We start from the raw sequence: 24,333 nt of genomic DNA on the forward strand, positions 1-24,333 counted from the left end.
ATATACCTAACCATTTAAGCATGAAGGAGAAGGGAATGACTCATTTTGAATTTCCCCAATCGGACATTCAATGCCAACTCTCTGATGTTTCTCTATGGAGTGAACCTAAGTGTGGAATAATATTCTTCCCAGGGCCCCATGCACAACATGGACCAGTCCTAAAGCAAGGTAGAAGTCTGCCATTAATCAGCGGTGAGGAAGTGGGGTCGGGTCGAGGGAGAGCAGAATTTGGAGGTTATTGAGAAGGGGGATAATTGAGTCTGTCAAATATTCTTCCCTCTACTGTTAAAACTCAAAATAACAAAAAAAAAACCCCTAAAAATAAATTCTAAGTCACAGCACGTCTGGTATAATCACTTGTCATTTCTAAATTATTTGGGTTTCTTTCACTCGTGGGAGAAATATACTTTCTCATTTAAACCTCTGATGTAACAAATTCCATCGTCGTCGCTTCGGCTCTCATTCTCTTTCAATGGGTCTGCCTTCGGTAAACTACAAATAGCTCAGCTCCATTGAACAACTGATAAACCTTAAAGATATTAAACTGGGGAAGGAAACTCAAAATTCTAAATTAAGACAACCAATGGTCAATCCTCCAGCAGGAGAGAAACTAGCAATTAAATTAGAAGACAACCACGAGATTGAAGCTTTTTTTTTTATTTCTATACAGCAGGAAAACTGGACTCTACTAGATCTTGTTGGGAAAAGTTTCGTGCTGACCTATGCCATTCACAACGTGCATCGTTTGGTGCACATCTTTTTGAGAGTCATGGAGAGGGGTTATACTGCAATGGCAGAAAGAGAGTTTTAGAGTCTTGAAGACTTGGACTCAAATCCTGCCTCTGACACAGAATGGTTCTGTGACTCTCAGCAAGTCCTTAGCCACCTAGAGCTCCTAGAACTCTCCCATGACAGAAATAAGTGTCAACCTGGATGAGGGGGCATCTCTCATTTGGGAGATCCTTGCATCTTAAGTCTAGTCTCTAACCCTCTATGGAGCAGCAGCATGGTACACCAAAGTGAATGCTAGGTAATCATTCAACAAGCACTTATTAAACTCTTAACCAGGCTCTGTGCTAAGCACTGTTAATAGAAACACGAAGAATGAACATTGCCTATTCTCAGGAATTTAATGGTCTTAGGATCAAGAAGATTTGAATTTCAATTAGGGAGTTATTAGTTGAGTGACCCTGTAGAAAGCATAGAAAATTTCTCAGCCTCAGTTTCCTTAATTGGAAAATGGAAATAAAAACACAACATTAACCACAGTGTGGTTATAAGAGTCAAATGGAAAATCTATGTAATATCTATACAATCTTAAAATGCAAAAAATCCATATATATATATATATATATATATATATATATATATAATGATATTCATTGTGAAAGGCAGTAAATGGATATTCATTATATATATATACATATATGTGTGTATATATATATATATACATATATATAAAATGTATATCCATTCACTGTACATATATGTCTACATATTTTGAATGCTTATTGCAGCAGTATACTTTTCAGGGATGTATGTAATGAAAATGAGGTTGAAACATGCATTGCCAGAGCTAGCTCAGTGTTTGGGAGGCTCTGCAGGAAAGTTTTGGAGAGAAGAGATATTACACTGACTACCAAATTGAAGGTCTACAGAGCTATTGTATTGATCTCATTGTCAGATGCCTCTGAAACCTGGATAGCATACCAGTGCCATGCCATGAAATTGAATCACTTCCATTTGCACTATCTTAGAAGATTCTGAAGATCACCTGGCAGGATACTGTTAAGGACCATGCCTAAGTGAAAGGGGCAGGTCAGTTCTCTGAAGACCTCCACAGCTGTGAATCAGAACACTTGAAGGAGTTGCAAAGCAACCTTTCTAATGCAGATGTTCCTTGTGGGTGGGAATGAAATAAATTGGAGGCAAGAGGGAAGCAGAGAGAGGTCAGAGAATGCAACTGCCTCTCAGTCTCTTTGTATCATCATCATCCTCTCACATGAAGAGATCCATTCTACAAATCTGAGTTAGACCTCCAGCAGCCATTGGCCAGTGGCTCCCATAATACAACAGCATAAGATACCCAGCATAAAATCCTTTCTCCATCTAAATGGTCAAGCATTTAAACTCTACTACAGACAGTATAGTTCCATCAGACTATCCACATTATTCAAATGAAAAATGTACATTTGTTGTGATAGGGGAGCCTACATTTTTTTTGTCCAAAAAAACCTATTTTATGGAAAACTCAAACAGGGCAACCACTCACCAGGTGATTAAAAAAAAAAAACAATACAAGTACTCTCTCAAGGTCTTTAGACCTTGAATAGATTGTATGACATGGGAGACATTGCCAAGGACCTTCCAGCATGATTTGCCCTCATCAGAGAAGGTGCTGTGCTCTTGGAACAAAGCAGAATTGAATTAGCTCAGATGAAATATGAGATGCATAGTTAGAGAACCACCCCAAATGTTCATAGAGACATAAATGTGTTTGATCTGTAGCAAGGCATTCTGAGCTCATATTGGTCTGATAAGCCACAGTCAGAAACACTAAATCGACTCTACCATAATGATATCATTTTGGCCTTCTTTGAGAATGAAGGACAACAAACGATCAATATGTGTGTGTGTGTGTGTGTGTGTGTGTGTATAATTTATTATATAAATATGTGTTTTTGTGTGTATGTGTATACACACACACACACATATATATATAGATATATATGAATGTGTGTGTTGTATATATCATTAAATCTATTGAAACTAATTCAAATATCCTGGGTTAGTAAATCTAATTGCTCTTCCTTATTAATTGGTAAATTTATCTTGGGTTCCTATGATCTCACCCCCCCCTCCCCCGCCATTTTACAAGTGAAGAAAATGAAGTTGAGGGATAGTACAAGTGACTTTTTCAAGATCACACGGACAATAAATAGGAGAACCTGGATTTGAGTCCAGATTTTCCAACTCCAAAAATATCCCTCTTTCTACTGCCTCATGCTGCCTCCCAGTATGACCTGGAACTACCTGCCTGTCAACTAGCCAGATTGAGACTGAGCAGATGGTATCACTTTGCTGTATCATTTAGGATGCACTATTGAAAGGGAAAGGTGTGTGTGTGGGGGGAGGTAACAACGATGAGCCAATCATAGACTCTGAAAGAAAGACCAGTCCAAACACACTTTTCATATTGAGTTGAACATGAGTTGCTCCAATAATAAGCCAACCCCAACAATCCACTATTTTTTTTAAAGCAAAAGAATTTTGTTATTTCAGTCATATTTGACTCTGTGATTTTATTTAGAGTTTTCTTGGCAAAGATAATGGAGAGGTTTGTCATTTCCTTTTCCTGCTCATTTGATATATGAGGAAACTATGGTGGCAAACAGGTTAAGTGACAAGTCCAAGATCACACAGCTAGCATGTGTCTGAAGTCAGATTTGAACTCAGCAAGATGAAGGCTCAGCATTCAATTCACCATACCACCCAGCTGCCCCAAAGCAAAGAAAATTGAGAGAAAAACACCACCAATTATAAAACCACATTTAAACTTGGAAAATGCCAGATCTGGGTGAGAGTAGGTGGGCTAGAAGTATCTGACCACTATTTGGAATACTGTGGTGACAGCATGGTATTATAGAGCATGGGTTCTTAATGTGAGGTCTGTGAATTTGTCTACAAACATAAATATCCACATATGTGTAATGGGATGGAAGTTGTTCTTCATTCCTGAAAAGGACCAAAATGACATCACTATGTTAAAGCTGAGTTGAAATGTGTCCAATGTAGCTGATCAGACCAATATGAGCTCAGAATGTGATATGAAGTCAGACACAAATAGTCCTTGTGAACATTTGGGATAGCTTCTCTAACTTCACACATCTCATGCTTCTTCTGGGCTAATTCATATCTGCTATGTATGTGTTTATATGCGTACATATGTATATGCATTTTGTTCATTGTACAGCAATGTAATTGGTTTCTTTTTTGATCTTACATATTTTATTTTAAGCATTTTTTCTGATTAGGGATTTACTAGACAGTCAAAGGGATGCATGATATGAAAAAAAGTTTAAGAATAGGTGTAAAAGAGAAAAGATAAGATTTGAATCCAAGATCTGGATCCAAATTCTGCTTCTGAAACTTATTAGCTCTATGAAGATGGATACCAGTGAGGTAAGAGTAATCACTTCCTCTCTCTGAATGTTCACATAGCTTCCTACAATTTATCTACCAAGTACAGGGTTTCTTATTTTTTTCCCATTCATGACCCCTTTTCACTCAAGAGATATTTATGTGAACTCCAGACTTACAGGTATATTAAATAGGTATACAAATCATTTACTGATAATAAATCATAATTCTACAACCCTCATTCAGTTATAAGACCCCATATTGGGTCACTAACCACAGTTTAAGAAGCTGGACAGCAGTTTGGAACTATGCCCAAAGAGCTAGAAAACTGTGCATACTTTTTGATCCAGCTGTCTCTCTACTAGGTCTGTATCCCAAAGAGATCATCAAGGAGGGAAAAGAACCCACACGTGCAAAAAGATAGCCATCCTTTTGTAGTGGCAAGGAAATGGAAACTGAGCAAATGCCCATCAATTGGAGAATGGCTGGATAAAGTGTGGTCTAGAAATGTTATGGAATATTACTGTTTTATAAGAAATGATCAGCAGGATGATTTCAGAAAGGTTTGGATAGATTTACATGAACTGAGGCTAATTGAAGTTGAGCACAACCAAAAGAACATTATACACAGCAACAAGAAGATTATGTGATCATCAATTGTGATGGACTTTGTTCTTTTCCATAATGGAACCCACTTCCAATAGATTCATGATGGAGAGAGACATCTGTATCCAGAAAGAGGAATGAATGTAGATCACAGTATAGTATTTTCATCATTTTTGTTGTTTTTTGCTTGCTTGTTTTTCTTTTTTGTTCCTTTTGATCTGATTTTTCTTGTGTAGCATGATAAATGCAGAAATATTTTAGAAGAATTGAACATGTTTAACCTATATTGTATTACTTGCTTCTGGGGGATTGGGAAGAGGGAGGAGAAAAATATGGAACACAAGGTTTTGCAAGGGTGAACACTGAAAATGATCTTTGCATGCATTTTGAAAAATAAAAAGCTATCATAAAAATAAAATAATTCTAGACAATAAAAAAATAGCTGAATCAGCAAATAGAATGTGATCGGTTACAACGACCCTTTAGATCCCTCCCAGCTTTTAGTTTATGATTCATAAGAAGGGTGGGAGGGCCCCACATTAACAAAATCCCAGGTCTTTCTTTATATTCACATATTTGGTCAAATAGGATAACAAGAGGCCTTACCAACAGACAGACAAGTGGTTTACTGTGCCACCATGTACAAGAATATTAACTACTTTCTAATCATCATTTAATGAGTGTCCCTGGCAGAAGGGACCACATTGTGCATCCTGTGTGTTTGTGGCAGATTTAAGAACACACTAGCTCTCATCTATGCGTGACCATTTTCATGCAGAAGTGATGTTTCACTCCAGCATTTAACATTAGTCCAAAGTCAGCTGCAGTGAGCCTCTTTTATTCTCTCTTAGAGAATAAAAGAGACTATCTGAGAGAAGTTGTCATGTCTTATTCTTCTGAAGGCAGACTAGACTGTCTCTAGTCACTAGTGCAAAGAAACACCTAAGATAACATCTTTATTTATCCATTTAGTTTTCATCATGGAAAGAAAAGTCAATCGGGAACAGCAAAAACAATGGAACAAATGTCATATTTTTAATGGATTGTCTGAGAAAAAATGAAATCCTGAATATGCCCCCTGGCTTTTGAAAAATATTTATATTTTTGTTACATAGAACAATATAGGTAAAGTGACCTACACAAAATAAGAACTCATAAAATTCTGGTGGGAGCAGCAGTAACTGATAATGAAGATGTGGGAAAAGAAGAAGAATTCTGAGTCAAAGGCAAATGTAAGTCACTTAAGGGTAGGGACAATTTTGTCTTTTTCATTTTTATTATACTTATATATGACTTTGTTGGGCAACTAACTAATAAAGGTGAGGAGAAGGAAGGGGAAAAGAGAAGAGGAAAAGGGAGAGACATGGAGGAGAGGAGAAAGAATGTAAGTAGACGATAGTACAAAAGGATAATGTTCCAGGAAAGGGAGAGCAAAAGAAAAGTATTGACCATGGGAAAGAGGGCAAGCCAGTTTCTCTTTGTGAGCATCTGTCCTAACCCATAAAATGAGGCTCATAGGATTTTCAATATATAGTTATCAGATGTTATTGAGTCTACTCCCCCATTTCAAAGAAGAACTAAAAAACTGATGATCAGGAGATTCGATGATGTCCAGGAGATCATACAGGTAGAGTTAGATGGAATATTTTCAGAATTTGTTTTTTCCCCCAAACTCCAGATGTATGATCCTTTTTACATAAGCTATTTTAACTGGAATACAGAGAGGGAATGACCTAAAATCAATCTGGAGACATAAAGTGAGGGCAGACTATGTTTTCAATGATGAAGCAGAAGAGCATTCACTATAACCTAGAGGTAATGGAGACCCTTGAAGCTTGATGATCAGAAAAGTGACATGGTGAGAATTCTCACTTGCAATGGATTATAATGATCACTAACATTTATAACAAGGACAACTAGGTAGCACAGAGCTCCTTCAGAAGTAGGATGTCTCAGATATTTATTAGCTGTGGCCCTGGGCAAGTCACTTAACCCTGTTTGCCTCAGTTTCCTCATCTGTAAAATGAACTGGAAAAAGAAATGGGAAACTATTCCAGTATCCTTATTAAGAAAATCCACCAAAGAGTCACAAAAGAGTCAGACAAAATTAAAAACAAATTTAAAACATTTACATAATATTTTAATGTTTGTAAGAGGGCACCTAGTAGAGTGAATAGAAAGCCAGTTTTGGATTTAGGAAGACCTGGAGTTACTTTTAATCTCTCTGAGCCTCAGTTGCTCCCACTAAAAATGTATATAATGCTGTCATATCTATGAATAGGTTTACTACAGGGCTCAAATAAGATAATGTATATAATGTATTTTATGGATTTTAAATACATGATCTGTTCTGATTTGATCTTATCCCACTAAAGAATTCTTAGAGTGAAATTTTTTATAGATCTCTAACATTTAATTGCCCAGAGAACTGAGGTTGGATGGTATAACCAAGGGAACACAGCTGATTTCTATTAGTTCAGAACTTGAACTCAGGTGCTCCTAATTTGGGGGTCAGCTGTCTGTCCACTATATATATCCCCAGCTCTGGACTTCACCACATGAATCGGCTGTCTTCTCACCCTGGAACATCCCCCTGTCTGCGAGCCCTCCTTTCCCATTGGTGAGTTTTTTGTTAATTTGTCTCCTTTGTTAATTTTTTTTTCGTCTTCTAGATCATTTTGGTGATACTCTCAACCAGTTTGGTCACTCTACAATCATATCCCTGTTGTGTATTGTATTTCTTCATTAGGATGTAAGTTCCTTGAGGTCAGGGATCATATTCTTTTTGTCTGTATTCGTATTTCCAAAACTTAGCAAACTATCTGGCACAGGGAAAGCATTTAATCACACAAATTTTAAAACTATATGTATATATATATATGTATATATGTGTATATATATATATAGTTTTAAATATAATGATATATATATATATATATATATATATATATATATATCAATCATTAGGATTCCCCACAAGTATAAAATTTAAAAAGCTTTTCTTTCCCTCTTCCTCTCCTATTCTCTACTCCCATACAAAGCCAGAGGGATTTCTAGACTCTTTGTATAGCTCTTATTTTCTAAAAATGCAGTTGGCCAGCATCTACTTTTATGGAAATTCCAAAACCTAATTTATTTCATGGATTACACTATCCAAGGTTGATCCTGTTCTTTCTTAAGTGATGGAAGTTGCAGGCAGAAGATACTGATTTATTATGTTTAACCACACAAGACTTTTGTATCACTGTCTATAGAACAAAACCTATTAAATGATTTAAGTGATCACATTATAGAAGGTAAAAAGGGGAACACTTCATGGATCATGATCAAACATAATTGTTAAGGTAGTACCTAAGAAGTACCAATATTGCATCATCCATTAGGCTGCAAAATATAACTTGATAAGATTTCTGGTTTCATCAAAAACATTTCAGGTCTTAGCTTAACCTTATTGGGTATATAAAATTCTCACCACAGCTAGAGTATTTTGTTCAACTCTGTACACCATACTTTATTTAAGAAGGACATTGATAAGCTAGAGGGCATCTAAGGGAAGACAGGAAGGAAGGTGATTTTAAGTCCATGCCATAGGAGAGCAGTTGAAGTAAATGGACTGTTTTAACAGGAAAAGACTCAAGGCTTACATGATCCCTTTGTCCACATATCTAAAGAGCTTGCATATGAAAAGAGGAGATTTTTCCTGCTTGGCCCCAAAGGTCAGAACCAGGAAATTGCCAAGAAGCAGAATTAGTCGATGTCACTCACAATTAGAGCTCCTCAGAAGTAGAAAAGGTTGCTTTAAGGGATGGAAGGTTCTCATTCACTGGAGTTCTACAAAGGCCAGATGACTCCAATTGGGTGATCACTACATCAGATTCCATGTTATGATTTCCATGCAAATTCATATGTCCATATGTCTCTGTTTTCTGTGTAACAATCTCACTTTACTAGCTATCTCTCAGATATTTCTGTACTCCACATACATCTCAAACCATGTTCAAAACATGGTTTTGAACTATTTGAACTATGACCATTTGAACTATGACCTCACAATGCCAAAAAAAAACCCAAAAAAACCTCTCTTCTGAGTTTCCCTTTCACTGTCAAGAGCACTATTATTCTTCTAAGTACTCGAGCTCAATACCTTGTTCTAATCCTAAACTACTTACTTTCACTCTTATCTCACATAGCTAATCCATGGCCAAGTGTTGCTATTCCTTTCTCCCCAACTTCTTTCAAATCCATCCCCTTCTCTGTATTCACCACTGCTATTACTTTCTCTCTTCCTTGATGATCTTCTGCATCAAGTCTGTTCCTATTTCAATCTATGCTCATTCAGCTACCAAAGTGGTTTTCTTAAAGCATAGATAGGTTTGAATATGTCACCAACTTACTCAATAAACTCCACTGACTCCCTATTACCTCTAGAGTCAAATATCAATTCTTTATAACCTGAACCCATTCAACCTTTCAAGCCTTATAGTGAGTCTGGTCTAGCCAAAATGGTCTACTTGCTATTTCTTATCCATTATACTCCATTGCATCTGTTTTTTTTTTCCTTCCCATGCTTTTGTACTGAATGGCCTCCATCCCTGGATTGACTGTCATAAGTGTCACAAATACAAAAAAGAAAAAAAAAAAGCAAAATATCTCCTGCCTTCAAGTAGCTTACATTCTGCTAAGGCAAATTCAGCAAATAATTAGAAGCCATGGGAAATCTTCAAGCTTCATTTTAGCAATTCATTTCAAATTTCTGTTCTAAGCACACTAATATCAGATCCATTAATGAGTAGCAAAGCAGGGTTATTTGTTCTCCATTTCCTATTGTTTCCCACCTATCAAGCTTTAGTGCTCCAAGCAATTATCTAAAAATTGAACTAAACAATTTCTGATCAACATTGCTAGTGATGGACCTGGCTGTTGGAACAGGAATATCACTCAATGTTATTACCCTATAGAAGTAACTAAAATTCTGTTCCTATACTCCTTGCTTTGTAGCAGATCTGCAGCAGTTATTCTTAATTATGATGTTCTCTTTCCAAAGTGGATTTTATCAAAGCAGTAAATCTTGATGTCGATAAATTTTGACACACAATAAGAGTTTAATAAATGTTTGTTGAATGAATGAATGTTGATCCAAAGTAGGAGGAGTCCCTTAAAAATTGAGAGAGGCAGCTTATTCACATAGATCAGCTATTGGGGGGGGGGCAGAAAGTCAAATTCAGTATCCAGTTAAGAGGGGAAGCATGTTACCTTTAACCTCTCCTATCTTTAGTACAGATCAACAGAACCTATTTGTTTTAATCCTAAAAATCTATAGATAAAATCTAAGGATGTAAGTAAAGATTAGATTAAAAGTTAAAGCTCGTCCCCACACATAGTGATCAGACACCACTGCTTCTGAAAACATGGCATCTTCAACAGAAAATCCGTATCCTTGATCTTGACAGTGCAATTCTACAGACTTCTGTCTTTATGTTTCCAACCACATACGCCTGAAACTATTTAGGAATGAATTGTAAAATCACAATAGATCATAACTGCTTGAGAATAAGGAGTCTTGCTTTTATCTTTTAAGCCTCAGGACCTTGGACAGAGCCTTGCAAACTAAGAACTTCTTAGCTAGCATTGATAGGCCTAATAGGTTTGTAAAACTGGATATACAGGGTGTCCCAGAGATCTTTTTAGTTCTATTTTAAGCTTTCATAACTATGGGATACCATAAATATTACCCCATTTGATAAACTTGGTATAACAGGGAGAGGGAGGTCTGTGATATTATAGTTCTAGGAAACTCCCCATATGGAAATTTTCTCCTTGGGGAGGTAACCCGATATGTCTAAGATTATAAAAAAATTTTAAATTTGTTCATTATTGAGGACAACATATTATTGGAAATGAGATGCAAGGAAAAGTCACAGCAATAAAACAGTCCTACCAAGTTTCCAAATTGCAAGCTTCTGATACATACATTAGCCACAAATCATTAAAATTCTTTACTATATTTTATTTTATACTAAATGTTTTATTATTTAATAATTGTTTTGTACTATATTTTACTAAATATTTTACTAAATAAATGTTTCCTTACTATGTGTGGGAGTGGGAGTCAGGACCTAATTTCATATGTGAAATTCCCATGAGAAAACTTATTTATGCTCTGTAATTTAGAGTGACATGGTACACTGAGAGTTCCAATGACTTGTTCAGGGTCATATAGCATCAGAGGTAAAACCTGAACTTAGATCTTTCTGCCTCTGACTCACTATCCACTATATAGCACTGCTTCTCTCTTAATTCTACAACCTTTTCTACAATCCCTTAACAACCTTTTATGTAGCAACTTCTTAATATATTCTGATGGTTTCTTTCTATGCTCTTCCTGCTCTACATTAGTGACTAACAAATCTAGAAATCTACTATAAATCTTGTTCCCAGAGTCCAGTCCTCCACCACCACATGTCTGATAGATATCTCTATCTGTACATCCCACTGACATCTCACATGCAGCAATATTGAAATATGGAACTCATCATCTTCCCCAGAATTTGCCTATTTCTGTCAAGGGCTACTGGCGTCCTCCAAGCCAACCGACTGAAAAATCAGTAAGTATTCACTAAGCACCTACTATGTGGTAGCTATTTCAGAGGATTTTTGGGGCTTTTCCTCTCCTAATCTTTATATCCAGTCTTTACAAAGTCTCATCAATTTTATATCCACTCTTATATTTGTGCCTTCTCACTGAAAGGCTTGCTGCCAAAATTTAGGACCTAGATTACTGTTATATATGCTCCTGGATTACTGCCACATATTCCTAACTGGTCTCCTTGTTGCCCTCTTCAATCAATCTATCTTCCCATGGCACATAGTCATGCCAGTCCCTTATTTAAAAACCTCCAGGGATTCTTGATTACACAAAAGTTTTTCCACCATCCAGTTCCAACTTAATTTCCTGAGCTGATTTCACATCACATCCTTTCATGTGTTCTGTGAGGCAACTCAACAGTTTCTCAGTTCCCTCAATTAATTCAACATTCCCCCCCCTGCCTCTCTATCTATTTGTATAACTTCTACCTCCATCTACCTGAAATGTAGCCTGTCCCCCACTCTGGCCTCTCAAGCTCCTCTTCCTTCTTCAAAGCTAATTATCACCTCTTCCTACCTCTGTTAAAATTTTTCCTCACATCACTTAGCACTATCTTACTCTTCAAATTACCTAGTAGTTACTTATTTGTATAGGCAGGATATAAACTCCTTGAGGGCAAAGACTAGCTCATCTAACACAGACTCTTATACACAGTAAGTGCTTAAAAACTCTTCTTCAACTTGTTTGAGGCCATTTTCTTTTCTTTCCCTCAATTAGAAGGGAGGAAGGGAAAGAAACCTGCATCATTCTAAAATTGTCCAAATTCTTTAACCCCTGACACAAAGGGTAAACTGTATCTTGGATAGGGACACGATAAATCAGGTATTCATTCCAATTACCAACATCATGTATTCATTTGGAATCTTAATTGTGGTTAAATATTAAAAATGCCTAAAACTAATCTACACCAAGATTTATTGCTCTGACAAAACTGACTTAGAAAGGAGAATACTGTAATTAGGAATAAATGCCCTGGATCTGCAGCAAAGCAAAGCATAGGGGAACAAGTTTTCAGCACCACCCTCGGGGTATAATTGGGTGATGCTTTATTTTTTAAGAAATGAGCTACGTTGGAATAAAAATGTGGGAGATTTATGAGATTTTTACCAGAGAAGTTCGATTCACCCCCACTATCCCAAATAAAAGCCAATTGTAGAGTCAACCTCAATAATGATACTCTGAGAGACTTTATAATAGCTAAATATCCCCCCCTCATACCTTTTGTTATTACAAACCAAACAACCAAATTATGTAGCTACAGAAAAAGACAACTGAAAAATGGGTTATTTGAAATGCAAATATCTGAAATACAAACTGAAAAGGAAAAATATTCTATACATCATTTTTTAACTTATGGAAATAGAGGAAAGTATTTTCTTTTTTAAGGGAACTAACTCCTCTATGCTAGTAGATAATTATCTATTGTAGCAGAAAAGCTTTTCCCCACCCCACCCTTCAAAAAATAACCTGCTATGAAAAATAATAAAAAAAAAAAACTGCATCTTAAAGTTGGCAAAGTACTTTTATATGCTTTATCTTATTTGAGCTTATGAAGTAGGTCCTAGCTATCCATTAATCAACAAGTTTTTGTTAACTACTTACTACCTCCCAGGCACAGTGCTAAACATCAGGATATATAGAAAAAGCAAAAAAAATAATCCCTCCCTTCAGGGACCATTCATTCTACTGCAGAAAAACATGTATAAATCAGAACATGCAAGATAAATGCAGATTGGGAGAAATACATTCGTAGAGGGGGAAGGGCACTAATATTTGGGAGGAATGGGTATTAATGATGATAAAAATAGTAATAATAATAATACTATTTTGTGCCTTTTAGCATAGTGTAAGATACATAGTAGCTGCTATATAAAGGTTAGCTTTTATAATCATCATCATCATTATCAGTATTTTACTCTATGGAACCCAGTGTCCCCATCTGTAAAATGGGTTGCACAAAATGACTTGTAAGTTTTCTTCCAATCCTAAATATAGGCTCCTATGATTTTTGTTTGATCCTCAAAATAATCTTGTGATATAGAAACAATGGACAATGTCATTCCCATTCAACTGCTGATTGAGTTATCCATGACTAAATAATGAACTAATGTGCACCAGACACAGGCTGGCACATCCATAACCCCAACTTTCTTTTTAATGTACCACAATGCCCCTCTAATGATACTGGTCTTTTAAGGAGAGCTAACAATGCTTTTGTGCTTGAACAAGAGTATCCTGATCCCCAAAAAAGGACTCTAAACTAAAGCTTTTCAGAATTCAAGGTCATCTTGGGGCTGTAGAAGGGCAGTCCCACCCTAGCAAAATGACTTTATTTATGCCTTTGGGATACAGCAGAAGCTTGTTAATGATACACAAACAGAAGTCATTAAAATTTATCGCTGTAAAAACCAGACACCTTTTCAGATTCCCCATTATTATGCAGTCACAAGGTCAGACCTGTTTCCACCCACAACTCAGAGCTAAACTTGTAGCAAATATTATCAGCAACTGGTGCTAAACAAATCAAATCAAAAGAGTGATCCGTCCAATAGTCAAGAATTCTAGTACTTTATCTTAGAAAGACATCAAGAAGAAAAAAAAAAAAGAAATAGGAAAGGGGAGGAAAGAAAAAGAAAAATAAGGGAAGGAAAGAAAAATAAGGGAAGGAAAGAAGGGAGGAAGGAAGGAAATTTCATGGCTTTCTTGAAGCATCAAGGATCAGAAGAATAATTTTGAATGTCTCTGCTACTTACTATCTGTTTTGTTTTGACTAGGTCATCCAACCATTCAAATGAATGGGTCTAACCATGTTGCTTTTTGACCCAAGAAGATTCTTCTGCTCCTCATTACCTCTGCAATAAAAGAAAAACTTGGGCATTTGGCATTTAGAGTCCTTCAGAATGTAGTTCCAGACCTTCTTTCCAGGATAATTAGACATTATTTTTTTCTCTCATGTATTCTACACTTTAGTCAAACTGATCTATTTTCTGTTCTCCAGATATAACATTCCATCTGCCACCTCAGTTCTTTTGTATCCTGTACCTAGAATGCTCTCCTTACTGATGTGTATCTCTTAGAGCATCTAGCCTCCTTCAAAACTTAGCTCATAAGTTATGTATAATATTAAAAGATACTACATATATAGAACCCATTTAATATGTACATTACACATAGTACTTAATATATAAGTACTACATAAGGAACTTCTGTTGAATCCTGTGTTGATCAGGGTCCTCCCAAGCTACTTTTCATTTTACACATGCACAAGTGTATATACATAAAATATAAAGTAGGTTAGGAGGATACTGGCATGTGTGTGTGTTTAAATATATATATATGTATACATGTGGTTTGTATATATGATACTCATGTATATACACATATATAAAATTTTAGATACACAGTATTTACTTGTCTGTGTTTGGGACGGCCATTGCCACGGTTGCCTCCACTCACTTTTTCTGTTTGTTAAGTGAGGAGATGGCTCAGTGGGTAGAGCACCAACCCTGAAGTCAGGAGGACCTGAGTTCAAATCTAGCCTCAGACACTTAACAATTCCTGGTTGTGTGACCATGGGCAAGTCACTTAACCCCAACTGCCTCAGCAAAAGCAAAAAGAAGAAGAGAAACAAACAGAAAGGTCGTCGCAATGGCAATCCCAAAAGTCCCCTCCTTCCCTTCCTTTTCCACTCCCCTGCCTCCACCCACCAAAATCGTCATTTCCTATACAACACATCAGGACTTGCACAAAGAGTGGGTGGGGGCCATTCTTTCTCCAAGCTTACGTATTAATAGAGTATGGTCCAATTACTATTTAGCCTCATGTGCTTGGGACCTCAGTGCATCAACTCAAGCCTCAGCCCATTACATCTGTGTGCATGGCTTCCTCTCTAGAAGGACAAAGTACAAAGACTTTTTTTTAAATATATCCTTTTTTATCCTCTTGAACAAGAATACTATGTAATTACTTATATACATTCTGTATATTCTCACATATGGATATATAATTTTCCCCAATAAAATATAAGTCCCTTAAATTCAGAGACTATTTTTAACTCATTTTTTATTCTTGACTTTGTATCCCCCATCCTAGACCAGTGCCTGACATGTAGCAGATACATAATAAATGCTCATCTATTGAACAAGAAGTTAAACAAGAGACTTTCTGAGGTCCTAACAGATCACTACATGAATAAATCCTTGGATGAGTAAAAGTACAAAGACTTTTGGGTTGTTTTCTATATCCTTTTTTATCATCTTGAACAAGAATACTATATAATTACTTATATACATTTTGTATATTCTCACATATGGATATATAATTTTCCCTAATAAAATATAAGTCCCTTAAGTTCAGAGACTATTTTTAACTCATTTTTTATTCTTGACTTTGTATCCCCCAGTCCTAGACCAGTGCCTGACATGTAGCAGATACATAATAAATGCTTGTTGTTCCTCATCTATTGAACAAGGAAGTTAAACAAGAGACTTTCTGAGGTCCTTTCCAGCTCTAGAAACCATGAATAAATCCTTGGATGAGTAAATTTGACTTTCTCAAATGTGCATTTTAGGAGGGGTGCAAAGGCTTGGACAATTGTTGTCCAGAAAAGTCCAGGAAGCATCATGAAAGAATTAGCAATACTTTGACCATGACAGATATCATTTTAGAGTCAACAAAATCACAAGTCAAGGGATACAAAGGCATTACATCTTGAATATGAGATAAGAGGGACACAAGTCAGTTTGATTGAAAGTGTTGGTTGGAGCCAGAGGCAGAGGACCTTTAAGATATACAGGGCTTAAACCTATAATTTAACTATGGCAAAGTTATGTAATGATTGCTACTAATATCTTTTTTGAGAAAATCATAATGGTTATGGGGTTGACTTGAAATCAAGTTTTGGGGGGGTTTGATTGTTTTAAGATTTAATGAATACGGGTTGCTCAAAGCTCCAATTTCATCACCATGTGATTTTGAAAAACTCCTTCAGTCTCTTTGGGCTTCCATTTTCTTATTTGTAAAATCAAGGAGTTGGACTAAAAGTCCTTAAATACCTAAGACTCTCACTTTTGGGGGAACCAAAGTCACCAGTTCAGTTACAGGAAAATGAAACCATGAATGTAATCCTCACAATGGTGGCTTGCCATCCATTCTATAATTTTTCCCTAGTAATCACAACCAGCCACAACAGAACCCGATTTCTGGCCAGAGAAAAAGAAAGGGTCACCTTTGATCAACTGAATCCAACAGTAAACCAGGGAAGTAAAGATATCCAATTTACTCATCTGTTCCCTATATATAATACAGTATCCTATCAATAATTTTTTTATGGGTTCTCATGTGTAAAGAGCTCTGGAGACTGGCAAAAAACTTAAGCCTTAGCATACTAACAGAACAAGGTGGAAGGAACCCAGAGTCAAAGCTGCTCACTATTGTGGACAATAATGTTCTTGGGTTGAAATCAGAGAATGTCAGAGATGGAAAAAACCTCAAGGATAATCTCTTCCAACCTAACTCCTTCTGCAACATCCCTGACAAAGCTTCCACTTCAAGGTTAATCAGGCTTTCCTGAAGACGTCCAATGATGGACAGCTTGCTTCCTCCCAAGACAGCCCATTCACTCTGAGATAACTCCTAGGAATCTTCTCCTACCATTAAATCTACATCAATCATTCCCACTGTTACCCTTTAATGTGAAATTAAACAAATTTAATCCTTTTCCATCCAGATTTTTCTTCTTTTATGGCATACACAGGGCCAATAGTTGTCTGCTATTTTTTTCAAAAGTGATTTCAGCCAAAAGTCTGAATTTCTATTTAAGAGACAAACTTTCCCTATATAAAATACTGTCAATGAAAACCCCATAAGGAAACAACCCCCACTAACCTAAAACTTCTGCAGATGACATTTTACACACAAAAAGACATCCTCCATGGTCTTGGGTATTTCTTCCATGACAATAAAGAGTTGGATAATGATTATAAGTCTCTTCTATTTTTTCTTTTGGTATTAATTTTATTACTGTCTTTGATTGACTTGGTAAATATCACCAATCATAGACTCTTCATTTATAACCAAGAAAAGCAGTAAAACAAAATTAACACAGCATGTTTTAGATCTGGATATATTCAACCTGGCACCTGTAGCAATCTTACCTCTGAATAGAAAAGAAAAATGTCCTCAAATATTCATTACCTGTCCTCCAGAACCAGATTACTCGTTGCATTTCATTTGAGTGTTTTAATGTAGTTTTCATTTACATTACTAAAGCCACTGGTTCATCTTTCTTCACTCTATTTCAGTTCATAAAATCTTCGCATGGTTCTCCATATTTCTTTTATTGGTAACTTCCCGTTGCAACATTGACTCCATATATCACAAGTTGTTTGCATGTTTTTCTCTTAGATCACTTTTAGTTTAAAAAAAACTTACACTAAAATCTGAATTATTTCCTTTGCTTGATAAATAATTATTATCATCATCAATGATTCAGGAAATTCCAAAAAAAAAATCTATCTCAACAAAAGTCCATTAAAGCATTACATGGATATATGAAATGTTTATGAAGTCAGCATAAGCTCTGATATATTTTGTTCATCCTTCATTTTGGAAAAGAACTGAGACCATCATGAGGTGATATCCTGATTTGTGCCTGAATCGAATTTAAATGAGACCCGAGTTGCCCAAAGTCCCAAAGTTGTTAATCTCAGCCTTCCAGGGTCATAGAAGTCAAGTGACAAGACAAAAATCAAGATGATTGATGATGGCTTAGGATTCAGTGGATGACCTTGGTGTCTTTGTTATATGTCCAAGCAATAAGTGCTCCATGGCACCTGCTGCAGCTCCCTTCATGGGCCATAGGAACACATTGTTCTCATCTGCTTATTCTGCTGGGGGAAATCTTTACATGCTATCTTTGGCCAATTTCTCCACACCCATATGCATGATAAGTCAGAGTGGCCCTAGCTGATGGTGGGATTAGAGGTCACTCTATCTTAGACTCTCTTTCTAGCTTGCTACCTCATATTACGAAAAGCATTGCCAAATACCTCTAAAATTATACCTCTAATTATACTTTGACAAGTATTCAGCTATTCCCCAAGAAAACAAGACATCGTAAAAGTATGTCTCTGGGGTCGGTCAGCCTTAGCAAAACAAAGTGGAATCCATTCCATTTCAGGAAAACATGACGTGGTTCCATGGCTAAGTAGTGAAGATATGCCTTTGTGTAGAAATGAATCAGAGTTTAAACATAGGATACACTTGTTAACTATTCTTTCTACATTTTCCTCCCTCTCATCTTTTGCTCCTTATTTAGCAGAAGTCAAACAAATGTTTTTTCAACATATGTTCCATGGATTTTTTTTTTTTGCTTCTCTACTATGTGCCAGACCAGAGTTTAGAAAAGAGACTTCTGCCTCCCTAAAAGGCTCTTCATAAAACCATATGCCATCTCAAAAAAGAATGGCTCATTATTCATGACAGGCTTTGGAAGAAAATAAAAATCATTGCCTCTGATGTTACACCCTTGGATGATTACTATTGAACCCTTCCTACTGTACTTTTTGTTAGGTTACAAAAGCAAGTACAAAATTTCCAACAGATATCTTAAAAGTCCCCTTTAATGGGACTTTCTGTACCATCACAACATCCCAGAAGGTTTTTAAAGTTCACAAACCCTGAGAACTCAGTCCATGACTCCACTGAACTATAATAGTCACTATCCCACATCCGAGAGATGTAGATTCAAACTTAGCCCAGGACACGCATTTTTGTACTTGGCCAGAGCAGGAATCTGTTCATCGTGACCATGGGCCTTAGTAACAAAAATCTTGGTCCCTTTTTTGTTTTTAATGGAAGCTACGAGAGACTTTTGAAAAGGAGAGAAAATAAGTATATAGCTTAAAAAGAGGGAAATTCTCCCCCAAACTGAGGATAGAGAAGTTTCTGCCTTCAAAGAGCTTACATTCTTCTGAGATGAAATGAAAAAGATAATCTGAGGGGAGAAATAGAACTGATAAATAGAGATATCAGAAATTCCCTGCCTGTAAAAGGTTGTATCTTGGTTAAGCTTAGAAGACTAAGGATCTATTACATCAATCAGTGAGCTTTCATTAAATATCTACTGTGTAGCAGGTATTTTTGGAGGGATGGAGGGATACAAAGATAAGTGTAAAATGAATCCTGATAAAAAAGCCAATTTCTGGACAAATAGACCAGCTCTACAAGACAATAAGAGACTCTGAAAGTAACCCATTCCATTTTCAGAAACCTCTGTCATTCATAATGCCCCAAAGAAACCCATGCTTCCCAACACCACGGTCAGAATTTAAGATGCTGCCAAACAACAAGCTAGGACAATCCTAAATTATTTTATCCTATATCTTTTATTCAGAAGAAAACCTGTCATTTGTTTCCTTCTGTCTAAAGTCTTGACAAATAAATGGAGAAAATCTGTTCAGAATAAATCCAATACCTACTAGCAACATGACCCTGAGCAACTCATTTAAACCCCAGTAGAAAAAAATGCAAGCCAACAAGAAAGGCCCCCACTCTCAATATGAACATCTCATGCTCTTGAAACCTGGTGAAATCTTAGCCTTGTCTTCATCTCTGTCCATATGAATTCTATCTAATTAACTTATTGACCCTAACTATTGACCTTCTATTGCAGGAGCTGGAAAATGTCTATATATTTAACAGAAAAAAATGTTTTTGTTTTAATTTTTTTAACATTAAAACATCTTTTTAAAAAAGAAACATCCTATGATTTAAGTGATAATAATAGCTAAACTTTATAGAGCATTTAGAATTTTACAATGCAAAAATTTTAGAAAATTTATCTTACTTTATCCTCACAGCACTCCTGGAAGGCAGGTAATATTATTATGTTCATTTTACAGATGAGGCAGAGAGAAATTAAATCATTTCCCTACTCAGGTAGATCTAAGCTGAGGTCTTCTTGACTCCATTCTAGCATTCTAATTATTGTACCCAACTTGGCAGAATTAGAAACAGTAAATAGATTAAGATTTAAGCTGGGATGTCAGAAGAGAAAAAACAGTCCTTCAAACTATTAAAGATATTACAAAGTGAAATGATCCTTGAGAGATGGCTAGCTCTTCCTCAAGGATCTTCAAGCAAAGGCTGGTTAAGGCTACTTTTTGGGTATGTATTTGTTCAAGGAGAGATTGGATCAGATGGTCCCTAAAGTCCCTCCCAATCCTTGGGACTCTAATTCTAGGAAGTGCTGATAGAAATTAGTCCTACTTCATACTACTATATTAGATCTAAAAGATGTTTTTGAAAGTAGCTATGTGTAAAAGAGAATAATAGTTTTGTAGATATTCGTATCTCTTCAGCTTGGTAAATGGTTAACGTTTGTTGATAATGTGTCAGGTTTGTTTTTTAAAAAGAAAATTTTAAAAAGAGTAGTATTCTTAAGGACTTAGTTCTATATCTCTCAAAGGAAAAATAAGTGATTTAACTAACATTTTACAGTGTAGTCTTAATGGAATTTTGATAAATGTTAAATGGGAAAACAAAAAATATATTACTTATAATAATAATTATGTATTATATATAATATATAATATGTTATATAGTATAGTTATATATTATATATTATATATAACACACATATATAATATATACATAATTGTAATATATATTGTTATATATAATATATATTATATAATATGTTATGCATATATTATATATTATATGTGTTATATATAAATATTATATTGCATATTTATATATTATATTATATATTATATGTGTTATATAATATATCATATATAAATATAATATATAATATAGTAACATGTACAATCATGTATTATATATGTAATATTATTATATAACATGTAATAATGCAACACATATATAATAATATATATATTACTTATAATTATAATTATAGTGTATGTATATGTGAGTTGAAGAGAGAGAGAGAGAGAGAGAGAGAAATAGATACTACATATTCTGACAAATCTAAATGGCATATTGAGAAATGCTGGCAAAAGTAACAGGTAACCTCCCACCTATTAAGAAGTCAGTTTCACAATCCCAAGTGAAAGTCTGTTAGGAAACAAAAATCAAAATTAATATTTAAGAGATTTCAAACATGAGGTGACAAGTAGAATCCTTCAACTTGATATACTTCTGAAAAAGATCTAATCTCCCAAATCCAGAGGCAGCTATGTGGTAAAGTGGGCTTAGGGTCAGCAAGAGCTGCATTTGAACCCTTTCTCAGACATTTAGTGGCTGTGTGACCCTGATCTGGTCACAGACTCAGTTTCCTCATCTATAAGATGAAAGGGTTCCCTTCTTAATTGCCTCTAAAGTTACTTAAGGCTCTAAATCTATAATCCCAATGAATAAGAGATACGGACAGTACAATGAAATGGTAGGAAATATGTACAAAGAGGGAAGGGAATTGCCTGACCTGAAATGAACATGCTTTTAAGAGTGTTTTTAGAGTTATGGGTTTATAAACAATGCCACTTGTTTTGGCCCCAGAGTGAGACAATTGATAAAACTTATGGCTTCTCAGTTACTTAAGGAATTAGTCCGGGCATGGGTAAGGAAAAGCCATGGTGTGAAGGATAAAAACAAGTAGACAGGAGTCAGCAATCTAGGGCAGAAACAATCTGAAGGAAACAATTAGAAACTGGCCCATGTCCCAAATCAATAAAAGGAGGTTACTGAGGGTGGTAGGCATAATGAGTGGGTAAGGGCAACAGAAATGCAGACAGCGGAGCCTGGGGAGTGGGCTGCAGGTGGCCCTCTCTGAGGCTCGGGGACTTCTCAAAGGTCATCTGTCGGCGGGCTCTCGAAAACACGCCACCATCACCTGCTCGGACAGCTCCGCTGATCCCATGTGGATCGACGGGGGAAGAAGCCTGCAGCTGGTACCCAGAGCAGCTGCTGCCTGCCCACACCTGGAGGAGAAAACCAGTCCTCCCTTCTCTCTCCTTGTCAGTCTTCAAGTCCGATAAACACAGGGGGGGAAAGAAAAACACTTATTAGAAAATGTGCAGTGTCCTGTGAAGAGGTTTAGAAATACAATCCCCATTAGCCCTCATGAAAGCTCTGCTAATGACTTCTCCAGCATCGGACCGAATGGGGTGTAATTCCCTAATGCGTCTGTAATTGAGTGCTGTCAATGTGATGGGATCTGTAATGATTTTTTTTTAAAATTATATCACTTTAAAGAGAGAAGGTCGGAGAGGTTAAGTGATTAGTCCACAGTGCAGGGTTGTGGGAGAGGATGAAGACCGAAGGTTATAGGCCCAAATAACTAGAGCTAGAAAGGATTTCAGTCCTTCTAGAAAAACCTACTCATTTTACAGATGAAGTAACTGAGGCTGAGAGGGATCGTGATAGGTAAGTATTCAACCCCATCCTCCTGACTCACATCACTCTCTGCTAACCTATTATATCCCAATAAGAGTCTAAGAGATTTTAAAACAGTATAAAAGATTTTATTGATGCCTTTTATATTTCTTGATTTTTATACGTTTGACTGATGCCTTCGTTCTCATTGCCCGATAGCATCTCCCCATAGAATTCTTTGTAATAAGAAGTCAGCAAAATAAGCCTACAGTCTACTTTCCAATCCTGACATTTCACAAGACCATCACCTCTCTTCTAAGAGGAAAGATGTATGTTTCATCTTCTGAAGTCAACATTGTCCAATGGCCATATCTTATAATTGTCTTTTACAATTATTTTCCTGTTCATCGTCTTAAACATTGTGCTGATTATGTTCCTGGTTGTCTCTATTTCATGATACATTTGTGCTTTCAACTCTTGTTAATCACTGACTTCTCCATACTTGTCATTTCTCATGACTACCATTCTATGATTTTCATCTAATGCAATTTCTTTAGCCATTATCAATGGAAATCTTGTTTTCAGTTTCTCAGACCACAAAAAGTTTGATATGGTCAGTTTTTCTCATGTTACTACACTTTAATTTCTTTTTTTTTTAATTTCTTTTTTTTTTTTTTTTTTTGCTGAAGTAATTGGGGTTAAGTGAGTTGCTCAAGGTCACACAGCTAGGAAGTGTTAAGTGAGACCAAATATGAACTCAGGTTCTCCTGACGTCAGGCCTGATACTCTATCCACTGTGCCACCTAGCTACCCATACCTTTAATTTCCAATGGATTTCCAATAATTTCCAAACCTGTATTTGTGATCCATGGTCCCTTCTACCATCTAATTTTCAGCTATGTGATCTCTAAAATGAATGGATTTTTTCCTATCCTGTAAAATGAATAGGGAAAGGTTTATTCTTCAAAGTCCTAGGGATTTTAAACAAAGTACTTTGTAGCCTTAAGACAGCAATACTTATACGTTCTGCAGTCTCAGATTCAAATACACTTTTTCAGAGTTTCAGCCCTCTACACTTAAAGATATGTTTGCCTAGGGTCATTAGAGAAATCTATTCTCCCTAAAATCAAGAGCCATCTTTTTATACAAAAATTCTTCTGCTAAAATAGTCTTAAGTAAAAAAAAAGTATCATCACTAACTCGAAACTGACTAGAGCAATGGATGATGAACATATAGCAGCATATTCTAATATGGAATTATAAAAGATCCAAAGACAATAGACAGACAGTTGGAAGAGATCTGAAAAGGCCAGTTCACTGTCCCTCAGACTGTTGGAGGGCTGGACTATAGTAAAAACAAAAACTTTGTTTTGTGGGCCTTTAAATAAAGAAACTTCATAGCCCTGGGTGAGGGGCATAAACGTCCTCAGCTGCCACATCTGGCCTGCAGGCCATGGTTGAGGACCCCGTGGTAGTATACAACATCTTCATTTTACAGTTGAAGAATCCAAGACCCCAAAAGATGGAATGATCAGCTCAAAGTTATCTAATAATATATGAGAGAGGCAGGATAAGAAGCCAGGTCCACTGATTCCAATGCC

This window comes from Antechinus flavipes, chromosome 1 (assembly GCF_016432865.1).
Source record: "Antechinus flavipes isolate AdamAnt ecotype Samford, QLD, Australia chromosome 1, AdamAnt_v2, whole genome shotgun sequence".
Classification (NCBI taxonomy): Eukaryota; Metazoa; Chordata; class Mammalia; order Dasyuromorphia; family Dasyuridae; genus Antechinus; species Antechinus flavipes.